This window comes from Oratosquilla oratoria, chromosome 4, assembly GCF_046742065.1.
Source record: "Oratosquilla oratoria isolate Oo_2021 chromosome 4, ASM4674206v1, whole genome shotgun sequence".
Classification (NCBI taxonomy): domain Eukaryota; kingdom Metazoa; phylum Arthropoda; class Malacostraca; order Stomatopoda; family Squillidae; genus Oratosquilla; species Oratosquilla oratoria.
The window spans coordinates 79,071,109-79,081,108 of NC_134780.1; the positions used below are offsets into that span (position 1 = coordinate 79,071,109).

Here is a 10,000-nt window from a genome sequence, read left to right on the forward strand (position 1 = left end):
GAAGTCGCAAGGGGCTAGGTCAGGGCTGTAGGGTGGGTGTTGTACCCCTTTCATTCCCCTGTCGACCATCCAGGTACTCACCAGCGTTGACTTGTGGCATGGGGCTTTTTCCTGGTGGAACCACCACTGGCCACTCCTTCACTGCTGAGGCCTCTTCTTCCTCATCTTCTCCCTGAATCTTTTCAGAACAGTAAGGTAATATTCCTTGTTGACGGTTTGACCCTGAAGAACCCATTCAACGTAAATGAGCCCATGGGAGTCAAAGAAAGGAATGACCATGGCCTTCTCTTTCGACCAGCTCATCTTTGCCTTTTTGGGTCTGGGGGAGGCCGCGTGCTTCCACTGAGCACTCTGACGTTTGCTCTCAGGGTCGTAGGTGAACACCCAACTCTCGTCACAAGTCACTACCTTATTCAGGAAACCTAAATCAGCCGTCGGAGAGGATCTTTGGCACGAACTTGGCACAGACTTTGTGGAGCTTCAGATCTTCGGCCAGAACTGTCTCTACTGTGCCAATTAAGTACCAACAGCTTCAGATATCATCCTCACAGATATTCGACGGTCTTGCATCACTAACCTATGCACTTCCTAAATGTTTTTCTCCTTGCGTACACTTTTTGGTGCTCCAGATCTGGGTTCATCCTCAACCTGTTCATTTCCTTCAGAAAATCTGTTAAACCACCGATAGAAACTTGTTTGGCTCATCTGTTTATCCTCATACGCCTTCTTTAACATTCCATAAGCTCCTTGTTTGGTTTTCTTAAGTTTAACCCAAAATTTGATAGTGTAACGTTGCTCCATGTTTCCCTGCATCTTGACAAGTGTTCACAGATCGGCAAACCGAATCAGACTGGTTCCACCACGTTCACCGCTGCACTCAGACCTACAAATATAGACAGTTGCCAGTTAGTCATTTTATAGAATATATGTATGTGTACTTCACCATGAAGTAGTATTTTGATCAAATTATATTCAATGTCTCGCCTGACATTTTCTCATTACTTATTGAACATACCTTGTACAGTATATGAGCTCTGAGTTTTACGCGGGAGGGTAATGGCTATCGATCACATGTCCTTTACGTGGTCGAGGAGTTGTCCTCCATATTCCTCCATCTTTTCTTACTCTTTCGCGTCACCAAACCTCCAGTGGAGCAGTGCATCACTCCATTACACCTGGACTATGGATGTCTTCCACTTTCCAATTCCACACCAAACTTTCGTTCCTTCCCACTCTGTTCAACTTGACATGATTTCCTTGTCCTCAGTAATGTTATCATTCTTTGCATTTGCTTCGATTATATGGCGACACAATCTGTATATTAATGGCCGACAGCTCCCATTGAAGGAATGAACGAGTAAAAGAAATAGTTTTACAGATCACTCCAGGAAACCAGAAAATTATAAAAAATCTCAGAACTTTACCTAGAAATGATAATAATAGTAATCATGAAATAGATCAATACATGAACAACATAGAAAAATAAAGATTTTTTTTTCGTTAGTTTCGATTAATTTGAAAACATCGCGAACCATAACAACGAACATTGCACAATCGTGTCAACCATGCCATCCATAGACGAAGTCGGTTAACTAGTCGTCTTCGCGGAACTCCCACGTGCTGAGCGGACTCTGCGCACCTCATCCACATGCACTCCATCCCACTCCATGTCTCTCCTCCACTTCCTTTCTTGCTCCATCCTTCATGCTTATCTTCGTCTACTGCTCCATTTTCACCTCCTTCCCTCCATCCTTCAACCCTCCCTCCACTATATTCTCCACTCCGACCTCTCCTACATCCACCACCCCGACCTCCCCTCCACCCCGACCTCCCCTCCACACCGACCTCCCCTCCACACCGACCTCCCCTCCACACCGACCTCCCCTCCACACCGACCTCCCCTCCACACCGACCTCCCCTCCACACCGACCTCCCCTCCACCCCAACCTTCCCTCCACCCCGACCTCCCCTCCACCCCGACCTCCCCTCCACCCCGACCTCCCCTCCACCCCGACCTCCCCTCCACCCCGACCTCCCCTCCACCCCGACCTCCCCTCCACACCGACCTCCCCTCCACCCCGACCTCCCCTCCACACCGACCTCCCCTCCACCCCGACCTCCCCTCCACCCCGACCTCCCCTCCACCCCGACCTCCCTTCTTCATCTCTTCACCCCTCCACCCAGACCTCCCCTCCACCCAGACCTCCCCTCCACCCCGACCTTCCCTCCACCCCGACCTCCCCTCCACCCCGACCTCCCACCCCCACACCGACCTCCCCTCCACCCCGACCTCCCCTCCACCCCGACCTCCCCTCCACCCCGACCTCCCCTCCACCCCGACCTCCCCTCCACCCCGACCTCCCCTCCACTCTCCCCTCCCTTTCATTTTCCACCCAGCTCACCTCTTTCTTCTATCCTTGACCAAGTACATCACCGATCCCTCCTCTCCCGTTCCTCCCATACCCTCCAGCCTTCACTCGCACTTTCCCTTCCCTCCCTCCCTATACCCTCTACCCTTCCCTACCTCCATCTGTCCTCTACCCTTCCCTCTCTTCATCTTTTACCCTTCCATCCCTCCATCCATCCTCTACCCATCCCTCCCTATATCCTCTCCCCTTCCCTACCTCCATCCTCTACCCTTCCATCCCTCCATCCATCCTCTACCCTTGCCTCCCTCCGTCTCCTACCCTTCCCTCTCTCCGTGCTCAATCCTTCCCTCCCTTCCTCCATCCACCCATCCATCCATCCATCCATCCACCCTCCCTCCATCCTTCCATCCATCCTCCACACCCCATATGTTCTCATTTCCTTAGCGGAGATAAAACGCCTTTGAGATGCTGATGGTCATGAGGAAGAGGAGGAGGAGGGGGAGGGGGAAGGGGAGGGGGAGGAGGGGAGGAGGAGGAGAAGAGGACTTAGGGGCAGTAATGGTGATGGTGATTGTCGTGGTGGTAATATATATATATATATATATATATATATATATATATATATATATATATATATATATATATATATATATATATATATTGTGATTAAGTGCATCTTATTGTGATGCGGAGGAGGAGGAGGAGGAGGAGAAGGAAGAATAAGAGAAAAAGGAAGAAGAGGAAGATGAAGGTGAAGACAGTGGGGATGTCAGTACTGATGTGCTATTTATTTATCTATTAATATATTCATCATTGGTTGATTTACTTGTTTATCTAGTTGTTAATTTATCTACTTATCATTTATCTATCTATCAACTTATTTATTTATTCATTCATTCATTCGTTCATTCATTCATTCATTCATTCGTTCATTCGTTCATTCATTCATTCATTTATTCATTCATTCATTCATTCGTTTGTTCATTCGTTCATTCATTCACTCATTCATTTGTTAATTCATCTATCTACCTACTGATCTATCTACTCGTTTTCCAACGCCATTTGGATACACGTGACCTAAGGAAAGGTCACTTAGTGTGAAGGTCAAAAGGTAACGGAACGATCCCTTTGCCGCGAGGTCCTTCCCTTTCCTGAAGCAAATCCCCTGGCGTCCTCAGCCGCCAAGACAAAGCCTACGAAGTGGACCCACCACAGCGAAGTGGAAGGTCTCTTCCTGTGTTGGAGTCGAATTATAACCACGAAGAAGGGCTTGGAGGGAAAGAGGGAAAGAAGAGGTCCTCCTCAGCATCTCCACTAAGAGGCAGAAGGTGATCAAGGTAGAGGAAAGGTAGTTGGTTTATATCCCTCTATAGGTGTCACCTAGAGGGACCTAAAGGCACCTTAGAGGCACCTAAAGGCATCTAGAGGCACCTAGAGGAACCTAGAGGCACCTAGAGGCACCTAGAGGAACCTAGAACCACGTGAGAGACCAAGATTCCTGCCTCCTGGAGACAAAGATTTTCGTCATTCATTTACCTCCAACCCCCCCACCCCACAACGTATCCAAATTGGGTGTGCATCCCCGTGGGCTGGCACTCCATCCCTTAGTACGACGATTTTCCTGTGAATGATTTCCTGAGACATCAAGTTGATAATGAATAAGGCAAAATAAAAAAAATAGATAAAAAGTTTCTTTATTATATAAAATCAACTGAAAACTCCCTTCCACTCCCCTTCACTCCCCTCCCTCCCCTCCACTCCCCTACCTCCCCTCCACTCCCCTACCTCCCCTCCACTCCCGGGCAAGGCAGACTTCTCCCGAAGACCTCTGAGATGCCTTGCTCCTCCTGGGAGTCCTCTGGGAGTCCTTCCACGGAACAGAGAGAGATCCTTAGCGTCTCGCTTGCTTACATGCAGGAGGCATCTTGAAGCTCACTCTTGGCGCGAAGGAGGCGCGAAGAAGAGGTAGGAGGAGGAGGAGGAGGAGGAGGAGGAGGAGGAGGAGGAGGAGGAGGAGAAGGAGAAGGAGGAGGAGAAGGAAGAGCCGGTTGAAGAGGTAGCACGCCCACACACCCGCGCAAGCACCCGCACGCCCGCACGCGCCTACACATCCTCACATCCGCATGAGGCCAAAGAGCGACATCCTGACCCGAATTCCCAGAACTCCGGCGGCCCCTCCTCTTCTCCTCCTCCCCCCCCACTGTCTCTCCCTCACCCTCCCTCTCTCCCCCCTCTCTCTCTCTCCCTCTCTCCCCCCCCCTCTCTCTCTCTCTCTCTCTCTCTCTCCACACACCCACGCCATGTCTGCTATTATCTATCTTCTTCGCCCCACCCTCCTGTTTCCAATGCAATCCTCCTCCTCCTCCTCCTCCTCTTCCTTCTCCTCCTCCTCTTCCTCCTCCTCCTCCTACTCCTCCTCCTCCTCCTCCACCTCAATTTTCTCCCTCATGGCTCCCTCTTTTCTTTTTGCTCATATTCTTTTTCGTTCTTCTTTGTTCTTGTTTTCTCCCTCCACCGTGCCGTCCATCAAGGAAAGAGTGGTTTTGTTCTGGGTGGAGGTGCCAAGTGGAGTTCCGGGGATGCCGGAAGAGGAGCTGGGAATGCTGGACCAAGAATCCCGGAATCCTGACCCGGTGCCACCTCTCACGGCACCTGGCTGGCATCCATGGCACCGAGTGAGCGGGGGAACTCGAACTCGGAGATCGGGAAGAAGAGAGGAAGATGAAGAGAATGAAGATGTGGAGTAGGATAGGACCAGAGAATTATGGCAAAGGAAAGATTTTTTTTAATATTAATTTATTCATTCTTTTTTTTTACCTTGGCTTTAATAGGATGGGTCGAATATGGTCATGGGTGCCTGTGACGTCATCAACGATGTCGACCTCGTAACGAACTCGAACTCGGAGATCGGGAAGAAGAGAGGAAGATGAAGAGAATGAAGCCGTGGAGTAGGACAGGACCGGAGAATTATGGCAAAGGAAATATTTTTTTTTAGTATTAATTCATTCATTCTTTTTTTACTTTGGCTTTAATAGGATGGGTCGAGTAAGGTCATGGGTGCCTGTGACGTCATCGACGATGTTGACCTCACAACGAAATGAGAGTATGTGGTCAGACTCCCACAGCGTTCGCCTCTTTTTTCTTCTCTTTTTACTTCCCCCTTAACCCCTTCACTTCCTTCTCCCCTTTACCTCCCTCCCCTCACTTCCCAACCCCTTTCCCCCCTTCCCTCCCTTCTCCCGCCTCCCCCCTCCTCTCCCGTTCCCCCCACCCCTTTCCTCCTCCTCCCCCTTCTCTCCCCCCTCCCTATTCTCAACTATTAACAACTTAGAGTTACCATTTCAGGTATCGTCCTTGGAGTCTTGTGTGACTCCCCCCTCCCCCTCCCCCTCCCCCTCCCCCTCCCCCCGTGGCGTTCTTTCCCATTCTTTTGTCAATTCCTCCTCTTCTGGTTCAGCTTCTCCCACTCCCACTCCCACTCCCCCTGGCGACTTTCCCCTCCCACTTACTTCCCTTGCAACCCCCCATCCCCCTCCCCCACCCCACCCCCCCTTGAAAAAGAGCAAATGGAATTTTTGCCCATTCATATCTGTTATTGGCCTCAACTGGGGAGACCTTGTTTGTCTTCCTCACCCCTAAGATCCCTATCCTTCACGCGCGCACGCACGCACGCACGCACGCACACACACACACACACACACACACACACACACACACAGGCACACACACCTCTCATGGCGCTGTGGTTAGAGCTCTGGCCTGCCACTACGGAGGTCCGGGTTCGACCCTCGCCCGGGGCTGAAATAATATCAGTATCGCAGCGCTGAGGGGTGTTACTCCAACTCTCGTGGGCGGGGAGTTGGGTGTGTGTGTGTGCAAGGTCATAGCATTACCCATAGATCGGACCTACGAGCTCTGAGCTCTCTTCCAGGAGGGAAATAGCTGTCGATCACGAGTCCAACACGTGATCCAAAGACCAAGTGAATACACACACATAAAACACGTACAAACGCGTACTTACGTACGTAAATATATATATATATATATATATATATATATATATATATATATATATATATATACGTACATGCATACATACATATATACATACATACATACATTCATACATACATATATGCATACACATACATATATATATACATACACATACATACATACATGTATATATAGATACATACATACATACAGTACATATATACATACATACATACATTTGTACATACATACAAATATATACATACATACATACAGTACATATACATACATACATACACTTGTACATACATACATACATACATACATACATACGTACACACTCGTACATACAGTACGTACGTACACAATGCAAACATACATCGTTTACTCAGGGCGTTCCTCCTGACACTACCTTCACACGTTCGAGCGCTCACACGTTCTCCTAAGAGAAAACGTGTTTGACTTCTTTATTCACGAAGAAAAAAGAAAATTCAAGAGTCTGCTAACAATTTCCGTGCTAATATTTGTTTTCCCTTCGGCAAAGAATCCAACCCACAACCCGTCTTTGACAGATGACTTCTTCTCTTCCAGAAGCTGGATCTTTATGTACATATGCGCACGCACACACGTACACGCACACACACACATACGCACACGCATACACACACACACATACACACACATGTACGCATGCACACACACACATGCACACACACACACACACACACACACACACACACACACACACACACACACATACCCAACTGTGATTCATTACAATCAGACCTGGACAAAATCTGGAAATGGATTCAAAAGTGGGAAGTGAACTTCAATATCAAGAAGTGTAGCATAATGGAGTTTGGAAAAAGCAAAAACAGAATTTCAAAAAGTAAAAAAAATTGGTGAAGAAGAAATAAAAAAAGTGCACTCGGAAAGGGACCTTGGAGTAATAATCAGCAGACATGACACCGGATAAACATACAAACAAAATAGTTGGTGAAACCTACAACCTATTAAGGGCAATGAAAGTGGCATTTGACTGCTTGGATGAAGAAATGATTAAGAAATATTAGTTACATTGATTAGACTAAAACTGGAATATGCAGCGACACTATGGACACCCAATACTAAAAAGAATATAAGAAAACTAGAAAGAATACAGAGAGCAACAACAAAGTTGGCACCTGCTCTTTCTAATTTAACATAAGAACAAAGATTATCGAAACTAGAACTACCAACACTAGAGCAGAGAAGAGAAAGAGGTGATCTACTGACTATTTAGAATCATGAAAGGAATGGAAATCCTTGTCAGGAATGATTTACTAAAAAATTACAGTGGAAAAACAAGAGGTCATGAAAAGAAACTCAAAAAGGATAACTATAGAAGAGATCGGAAAAAGAATAGCTTCCCACACAAAGTGCTGGATATATGGAATAACTTAGATAAAGAAACAGGGTGTCCAAATACTATTCAATATTTTAAGAAAAAACTTGATGCTGAAAGATACAAAGACGGGTCTCCACGAGCATAGCTCCCTTCCCGTGTAATAGAACTAGGTAAATACACACACACACAAACACACAGACCTTTCAGAAAAAGACAGAAAGGATGAACATGTTCATTCAATTTTAGTATCCGCAACAGAAGCTCCTAGGAACTTTGGTTTCGAAAGATTTGAAGAACGTAGGGAGAAGGTGAGTTGTAGAGCCTCACAGTGAGAGTGAAAGTTCAGCCTTGAAAGATCAATGACGGCAGAACCTCCGACCTGTCCCCTTAACTTGAGGGGCATATGTACTGATTGTTGTTATTTGCATATTCATATACTTAAAAAAGGTCACCTTGCCTGATATCTTAATGTAATGTTCAGGAGAATGAATTTCTGTTTTGGGAACTTTGTAAAATAAATAAAATAAAAAATAAAATAAATTAAAAAATCTTAATATTACCTTTGTTCCGTGCCACCCTAACCACGCCATCAGGAATATAAACCAAAGATTTTTTTCTTTCATTTAATTTTGTCTCATTTTATTTCTATTTCTATTTTATTTTATTTTATCTATTTTATTTTATCTTATTTTGTTTTATCTTATTTGATCTATTTTATTTTATTTTGTTTTATTTTATTTATCTATTTATTTATTTATTTTTATTTTATCTTTATTTATTTCTTTTTTTTTGGGGGGGAGGGACGCTGTCTCGCTGCATTGCCTCCTTTGACCCGAGCGATGTGTCGGGAATTGAGGGATGGCTCTTCATCCACGAGATGCTGGGATGGGAAGAGCGATGAATAGGGTTTCGATGTGTGAGGTCCGGGTGTGAGTTGGGCGTGTGTTTTGAATCAGTCACGCCCTTTATAAGTGGGCGAAGACTCCTTGGTATGTACAGCTATATGTATATATATATATATATATATATATATATATATATATATATATATATATATGTGTATATACATATATATATACATATATATATACATATTTATATATATGTATATACATATATATATACATATATATATACATATATATATACATATAAATATACATATATATATACATAATATATATATGTATACATATATGCGTATATACATATATATATGTATATACATATATAATATATATATATATATATATATATATATATATATATATATATATATATATATATATATGGTGGAAAAAAGTCACAGGGCTAGTTACGAGTTTTTGAGTTTATGTCTGACCGGTTTAAGCATATATATATATATATATATATATATATATATACATATATGTATATATATATATGTATATATATATATGTATATATATATATATATACGTATATATATGTATATATATATATGTATATATATGTATATGTATATATATATATATATGTATATATATACATATATGTATATATATGTATATATATATATATATATATGTATATATATATATATATGTATATATATATATATATATGTATGTATATATATATATATATATATGTATGTATATATATGTATACATATATGTGTATATATATTGTTTCCTTTGTATCATGCAAATGACATTACACCCACTCCAACGGGGGTTATTAACTGAATCTCTTCCTCTCTTTGCAGACGCTGCCCCTCTTTAAATGGTGAGGGATACCAGGCCTACCCCAGGCTGATCCTTTCCCTGTCGCTACTAACCTACACACACGGTACGTATCCTCCCCCCCCCCCCAGGGGGTGGTTTGTTCTTAACACAAGTCAGGAACCTCCTCCTGCCTCAGCGCCTTCTTCGGGAAGGTGGTATTTGAAGTCGCAGGGGGAGGGAGTGAGGGTCGTATTCTTAGACGAATTTTGGGGTCCTGAGACAAAACGTCATAACAAGCGAAGATGATCCTTATCTCCCCTGTTCATAGAGGGTTTTTTTCTCTGTTGTAAACCAATTCAGGGTCTCAAAATTCGTGTAGGAATTCAATTGTCTTCCAGAGGGCCATTTTGAATGATCTAGAGTACCCATCGGGCAATGGGGAAGGTTTTTTTTTTCGAGACAAGGAAAGCGTTTGAGTGAATTTTTTAATAACCTCGACTAATTGTGGATGGGTCAGAGTTTGGTGGGGGGATCTTAATTTTTTTTACCGAATGTAGTTT

The 10,000-nt window shown here is 44.0% G+C and overlaps 1 protein-coding gene across 1 annotated transcript in view; it reads left to right on the top strand.

Annotated features, from left to right (window-relative positions):
• Positions 1-10,000, top strand: part of LOC143024939 (acetylcholinesterase-like) — a 228,174-nt gene that overhangs the window by 133,322 nt on the left and 84,852 nt on the right. The window contains exon 2 of the mRNA XM_076184445.1: positions 9,482-9,564. The gene's annotated coding sequence lies outside the window, so the exon portion shown is untranslated. The remainder of the gene's footprint in view (positions 1-9,481; positions 9,565-10,000) is intronic.